Source organism: Labrus bergylta, chromosome 5 (assembly GCF_963930695.1).
Source record: "Labrus bergylta chromosome 5, fLabBer1.1, whole genome shotgun sequence".
Taxonomy (NCBI): Eukaryota; Metazoa; Chordata; class Actinopteri; order Labriformes; family Labridae; genus Labrus; species Labrus bergylta.
In genome coordinates, this window is record NC_089199.1 from 23233542 (window position 1) to 23240134 (window position 6593).

Here is a 6593-nt window from a genome sequence, read left to right on the forward strand (position 1 = left end):
CCACACTCTCTCTCCCTGATCTCCATCTCTATCCACTGTCCTATCTCTCCAATAAAAGCCCAAAAATAAATCTTTAAAAAAAGTAGTGATAGCCCCTTTAAAAAAGATAAAGGGGAACGCTTTCTGGGGGGGGGGATGGCCGACAGAGGTTAGCATAAAAAACAAAGTCCATCCTAATTTTTATACAACAATGACCAAGTATTTTTTTTTACACCTAATTTGTACAATTTAGCCAGTTTCAAAATGTCAACTCCCTCTTCTTAAACAACTCCTTATATATTGGTTTTTACATTACAGATATTAGCCGGCCCCGAGGCAGCTAATGTTATCCAGGAGGCTAGCGCTAACACTACTGATCGAATGTGTTTAAGTCATATCCTGGGAATTGGCCCAACCATTTCAGCGGGTGGGCCTGGTGATGGATGGGTGGGAAACTGAACATGTGTGACTCTAAACGTCATCAGGAGACTCTCCTCAGGAATAGTTTCTGTTTACACAGATTGCTCCTTTATTCCTCCGTTTACAAACTCACATGGAGCAAAAACAGGAGGACTTTTGATTTGATTTGATTGGACTTCATTGTCCGACATGATCTGAATTTTGTAAAAATTAAAGACAAGACACAAAGATTCAAACATTTGACTCAACATTTAAACACCAAAACTAATATTCAGAGGCCTTCAACGAGCTTCGATCATTAACTCCACATTCAATTTGAGTATTGACTGGTGAACAAAAGAGTGTTTCAGTCTGACCCTGTACAGTGGCGCTTCTAGAGTCTCTTGGCGCCAGAAGCAAGAATCAAGGGGGGTCCCTCCGACCAGCGTTCATCACCATCATGTCTGCCAGTGTCCCAACACTTACTCCTCTCCCTTTTTTTTCTTGTTTTTTTCTCTCTTATAGACAAATCATTCCTCTTCATTTTTCAATGTTGGGCAACGAGAGTGCTGTCAGATGGGGCCCCCTTAGGGAGTTTCCTACTGTCATTGCAAAATTTGCACATTTTGGGTCACTGCTTTGGTTTAAGTTTGTCATCCCTCAGGGGCCCCCCTACTGGTCTGGGGCCCCAAACTGTTGCCTGCCTTGCCTGTTGACAAGCAGCACCTCTGACCCTGTAACCCTGGTTTGATGGTCATAGTTCATAGTCTGCCTCTTAAACGGACGTTTTTTTCTTGCAGCTGTAACTTTGCTAAATGTTGCTCAGTGCTCATGATGGATTAAAGTTGGGTCTTTGTAGATAATAACAATGAGTAAGGTATTTTACCTGCTTTTTGTCAAGCGTCTTCAGATAGTTGTGAATTGGCACGATACAAATAAAGATTGATTGATAGATCACAAAGCAGGGAGAGAGAGAGAGAGAGCGGGCGAGAGGTATGACATGCAGGAAAGGAGCCAAAGATCGGATTTGAACCTGAGCCGACCGCTCTCAAGGGCTTTAGCCTCTGTACATAGACACACTAGACAACAAACCATGTGCACCCTGGAATTTGTCCTTTTTAAAATATTTCTAATTTAGTTCAGTTTTTACTCTCACTCCACTAACACTGAGAGGTAAATTACGCTCATTCTCGTCCGTTCTATCTGTCTCACAACTTTCCACATTTTTGATTTTTCCAATGTTTCTTGCCAGGTGAGAAAAACAAACCTCTTTGAGCGGCAGTCCTCCTGAAACTCTCTCCAAATCTTCAGGAGTGCATGTGTGAAAACAGCTATTGTTTGTCCGATCCACGACCTGAAATATTTGTGTCATGTGACACAAGACATACGCTCGCTGATCGTATTTCCTTTTTGTATGAGCTCACTCCCTAATTGTATTACACACACACACACACACACACACACACACACACACACACACACACACACACACACACAAAGAGAAAACAGATCATATTCTTCATTATCTGGACAAAATGGCAGCCTCTGTGTTTTCCTTTCTCTCACCCGAACATGCAGGCTCATACTCAACACACGTGCGTCCACACACACACACACACACACCCACACACACACACACACACACACACACACACACACACACACACACACACACACACACACCGGACATTTCCCGCCAAACCTGTCCTCTCCTGGCTGGCTGTGCTCGGGCTGATAGAGCGTATCGACCCTTTCAGTCGGATGGAAACAAGTTGTCTCTTGTTGCCGCGGTGACAACACTAAACACACTCTGACACACCGCTGATCCTGAGCTGGTCGTAAACAACACACTTGTACTTTCCCCAAAATCTTTCCTGAGATCTCACAAAAAGCTTTCACTCAGGTGACCTCCTCCTTTAGTTCACATTGAAGCAAACATCATGAACAATGGAAGAAGGCAAACAACCATCAGACAGATTCATTGTGTTTATTCTGAGATGGGCGTCAAATATAAACATTCAGCGATACGTAAACTCACAGTATCAACTCTATCATCGGGCTAGAGCACGCAAGAGGTAGAGAGCGAGCAGGTAGACAGGGAGGCGTGATTGGTTCATCAGATTGGTACCTCGTGGCAGACATTGGTCAAAGTTTTTACAGGCTTACAACTGATACAGTTGACGGATTTTCTTTGTTCCTTTTTCAGAGAACATGAGTTATTGATTTCAGTCAGGACCTAAAACAATTTCAACCAAAATCTGGATCTGGAGGAAAGTACCAACCCTGCCTTTAAGGTGACTAATATGAAGTATAATTTTATATTTTCGTTAGTAGAAATGAAACGGAAATATTTGTTAAGATTTGAGTTTTTGCAGTGCATCAAATCACTGAATTTACGTTTCTATAATAATGAAGTGGATAAAAGTGCATACTTATTTGTTTAAACGTATAGTTTTGTGTATGCGAAAGTAACACATGTCTGACTTTTAAAAAGAGAGAAAGTTAAAAGTGTTTTCTCTGATGTCTTTGTCGGCATGTAGGACACAGACATGAGTCTCATGTCACAAGCAGAAAGGGAAGAGGGAGATTAATGAATATGTTTCAGTGTGTTTTCTTACCACTAGAGGGCCTGAGTGAGTCAGTTTGGAAACCGAGCCAAAAACAGACTGCCTCCTTTTTCTCTCTCTCTCTCTCTCTCTCTCTCTCTCTCTCTCTCTCTCTCTCTCTCTCTCTCTCTCTCTCTCTCTCTCTCTCTCTCCCCCTCTCTCTCTCCTCATTGAGTCCGCTCTGATTCGTTGACCAAAAACAAAAACCTCTGATCCGTCCTGCAAACAGACGTCATTCCGAGCTACACTTTCCTGCCAAGTTTCACCTCTCTCTGTTTGCTCTGGGCTCATCTGACTCCGATATGTTCCTTTTTTCTTCTTCTGTTTCCTTGAAGGCCCTACAGAGTGAATGATTGTCCTGCTCATCCTGTCCAGCTGCTGATCTGATTATAGACCAGAACGAGCCAGCTGCCTCTCTGATATCTAATTTGGGTAAATAAAACCAACGGACGAGGAGAACCCAATGCCTCTGCAGATGTGTGTACAAAACTGTACAAAACTGTACAAAACAGTCCCCAACTGTAAAATGCACATGACAGATCACCCAATAAGATGTGGCTTTCTTTCTTACTTCCAATGAACACAGAAAATTCCCAACACCTGTGATTGAAGAACATCAGATTGAGAGACATTGATAATTAGCTTTTCCAGTGCTTAAAATATCTGTAATATCTCCCCGCACACATTTTTCCTTCATTACCACAAAGATTGAAAATTCTCTTTAGAGCATCACATTTAAATGAATCCGCTGCTGAAAGTAGTCCCACATTTTCCTCCTTGTTGGTAGAGGCGGTCGTCTTTCAACAGGAAGGTCGGGGGTTCGATCCCCAGCTCCTACAGCCACATGTCCGATGTGTCCTTGTGCAAGACCCTTAACCCCAAATTGCTCCCTCTGCTTTGTCAGCGGTGTATGAATGGATTAGTTACTTCTGTTGGTCACTTATCTTCCTCCTCTGAGGAACATTCATTTGTTTACAAAGAAGTTTCTCTTCTCTTTAATAAATTTTGACCAGACTAGTTGGTGATGTGACTTTATAATGGAACAACTGTAGACTGTAAATATGAATGTTTGAAGCCTGAGTGACGTCACCCGTCTGTTCCTGCAGGGGGCTCTGGAGTCCCATCGATGGCGGTCTCCATGCTGGAAATCCTGTCTCAGTCTAACTTTCAGTCAACCTAACGACAGGCTGAGAGCTGGAGCTGAGGTGGGTTTTAAACCTCCTGACAAACCGTTACAATGCGCCCGCCTGTCAATCAGGTCAGCTACACGCCTTATTGTGAATAACTCTTATCCTTCATCAAATCAAAACTGATGAGTCATCAAAACATTAACCCCCCCCGTACAGTGTGTGCCGATCGAGACATGAGATAATCAGACCTATTTGGTTTTTTGAACCAGGCTGTAAACATGTTAATCTCTGCTGTAAAAACATGATTTTTTTTGAATGGGTGAATGTGACTTCCTGTGCTTCTGCAGCCAGCCTCTAGTGGACACTCATCGGCTTAATTTTTCTAACAGCAGAGGTTGCCGCTTGGAAACAAAGTGCATGCACACATACTCTTCCATCTGCAGAGTGGTGAGGTGTAAACATGACAAAAAGCCTAACGCATGAAGGTTTGTGTGGACGGATGATGAGGCGTTGGATGCTACTCAAAGTGACCCTAAACCTCAAAGAGAGAAAATTTGGGAGTGGGAGTGAGCCGCACAAACACAGAACTGGGGAGTCCGCCATTGTGTTTGTAGTCCATCTACTCGTGATTTCTTCTGACTTGAATTTTAATGTATTTAAAGTCTCAGTATTCAGAAGAAAAGTTTCCTCTAATATGGAAATATATGTACCATAGAAAGTTATACAGTAGATCTCATGAGGCTAAGAGTTACTACAAAGAAATAAAAAACAAAACAAACAAACAATAAGCTTACCTGCTGCAGACGGCTTTCATGGTCAGATCCTCTCAAAAGATCTGCAGAGAATGAATAGTGTTGTAACCCACCTGCCCCCCCCCCCCCCCCTAAAATAAAAATAAACTTTTCCACATTATCTTAAGTTAATGTGGAAAAAAACAAACACCATGTTCAGAGAAAGCCCCTCAGAGTGTTTGTTGAGACTTTCAGGCATCGTGATCTTTGCAAAAATGTGAGTGACAGCTCCATGATTTGTGTAAACTTGTCTGTAACTGGTCCAAACGTAATTCATGTGAATGAATGAGTTAACCACTCCCTTCAGGGCGGCTTGAGGCCAGTGATATTTGATACGCAAGGCATCATGGGATATTGGCTTTTACGAGGTCAAGATATTTATAAATGAGCAAAAAATGTGTTACCGAGTAACGGTAACCTAGACGATATCTTACCTGACCTACTTCTAAAATTAATGCACCACATTGTGACGCAACAACAGCTGGACAAGCAGGCTGTCTTATTTCACACACTCCTCCTTTAAACCTTAAATTATATAATTGGGATTTGGCAAAGCAGGATTAGAAATGGAGTCTACAGGTCATGTGGTTGTTTGGGGGTTTCAAAAGGTAGAAAGAAAATGAAAGTGCTCTGATTTTATTCATTTATTTATTATTTTATAAACTTTACTTTGTGTTTAGTGCTCTATGTGACCGGATGCTCCATGCGGTCCCTTGTCTGGCTTCCTGTTTAAGTCGCTCTTGTATTTGTAGCAGAGTGGAGAAACCGCCTACCTTCTCTGGATCAAACAAATCCAGAGCATTCAGGACCAGAATCTAAAGTTAGAAGGAGGACATACTGGCTGCTGCATTGTTGTCAGAGAAGCCAGCACTTCAACATAGCATGTTTCCTTAATGTCTGATCATATAGTAAGCTCACTTTATCATTTCACTCACTACACATCTCACTGATTGGACCTTTAAGTAAAATAAAATAAGGACAACAATCAAAATTAACTTTAATGAACTATGAACCTAATTCTTCACAAAAGCTTCATTTTGTATAAAATGTTATAGTTTGTGTGATGCAACTCTTGTGATAAAACTGAGGATGGATTTAATGAACATATATATTAAATGAGACACCTGCTCTAAGGAACACAAACTTTATTGTAAGGACATCTTACAATACATCAACAACACAGATCTTCTGTTGTCTCCTTCAGATCCGTCCTGTGTGTTTGAGCTCCAGTTTCAGCCTCGAGCCGACATGTTTACAGAACAGGTTGTGTTCGGGGATGAGTTGCGGGGCAACCAACCCGGCTGAACTTTTGTGTTCCACGTGTTGCCTCGATGAGCGCATCGGCAGGAGCAGCAGTCACGAGGGGAAGCAAAGCCCGCCAAACCTCCAGCAGCCAATCAGTGGCCAAGGAGGGAGGGGCAGAGCAAGCAGCAGCCAAACACAGCAGCTGAGAGAGAGAGAGAGAGAGAGAGAGAGAGAGAGAGAGAGAGTGTGTGTGTGTGTGTGTGTTTGTGGGTGGTCACACACTGCAAAAAATGACTCACAGACTTTAGTTTAACTGTCAGACTCATTTTCTCTTTGGTTTCATTTTAAAACCAACTTTTGTTTTTATTAAGCAGCTAAAGTCAGTTTCCAACTTAAGACATTTTAATTTAAGTGTTTTCTTACAGCATCAAAGCACAAAGTAA